This window comes from Solanum tuberosum, unplaced genomic scaffold (genome assembly GCF_000226075.1).
Source record: "Solanum tuberosum cultivar DM 1-3 516 R44 unplaced genomic scaffold, SolTub_3.0 scf00046, whole genome shotgun sequence".
Lineage (NCBI taxonomy): Eukaryota > Viridiplantae > Streptophyta > Magnoliopsida > Solanales > Solanaceae > Solanum > Solanum tuberosum.
This window is the reverse complement of record NW_006238971.1, coordinates 835,423-836,269: the sequence shown is the minus strand read 5'-3', so window position 1 is coordinate 836,269 and position 847 is coordinate 835,423.

Genomic DNA, 847 nt, shown 5'->3' with positions numbered 1-847 from the left:
AATTGACATGATTCAATCACTTAATTCAATATAAGCATCAACAATTCAACATACTTGCATAATCAATCAACTCCCAATCACAAAGCACAATTCAGGAAATTGGGGGAAAACATGGGTTCTTGAAAGAAATCATCTTAATTCATCTTTAAATCCACAATTCATCATAAATCAATGCAATAAAGCCTTAGGAAATCATTTAGAATCGAACCCATGCCAAGATTGAAAACTAGGGTTTTAGAGAAAACATTGGAGACTTGAAATCACTTTTGAGATTGGCTCTTTGATAGAAACTAAGTCAAGTATGAAGACCACCTCGGGACCAAGAAGTCGACTTATCCTATCCCTTATAAGTCGAACTTTTTCCGTAGCCTCATAGACTACCTCGGGACCAAGAAGAGCAAATTTACCTACTTCAAACCACCGAACCGAAGATCGACACCTTCTACCATAAAGTGTTTCAAAGGGTGCCATAGCAATACTTGAGTGGTAGCTATTGTTGTAGGAATTTTTTATTAAAGGTAGGTGGTCATCCCAATTACCTTTGAAGTCATTGACACACGCTCTCAACATGTCCTCTAGGGTTTGGATGGTGCATTCCGCTTGACAATCCGTTTGAGGGTGAAATGCGGTACTAAGTTTCACTTGAGTACCAAGCCCAATTTGGAAAGACCTCCAACAATGGGAAGTAAATTGGGCACCTCTATCCGAAATAATCGACAACGGGGCCCCATGCAATTTCACAATTTCCTTAATGTACAACTTAGCATAAACTTCCGCCGAATAAGAAACCTAGACGGGAAGGAAATGGGTTGATTTAGTCAATCTGTCCACACTGACCCAAATGGAA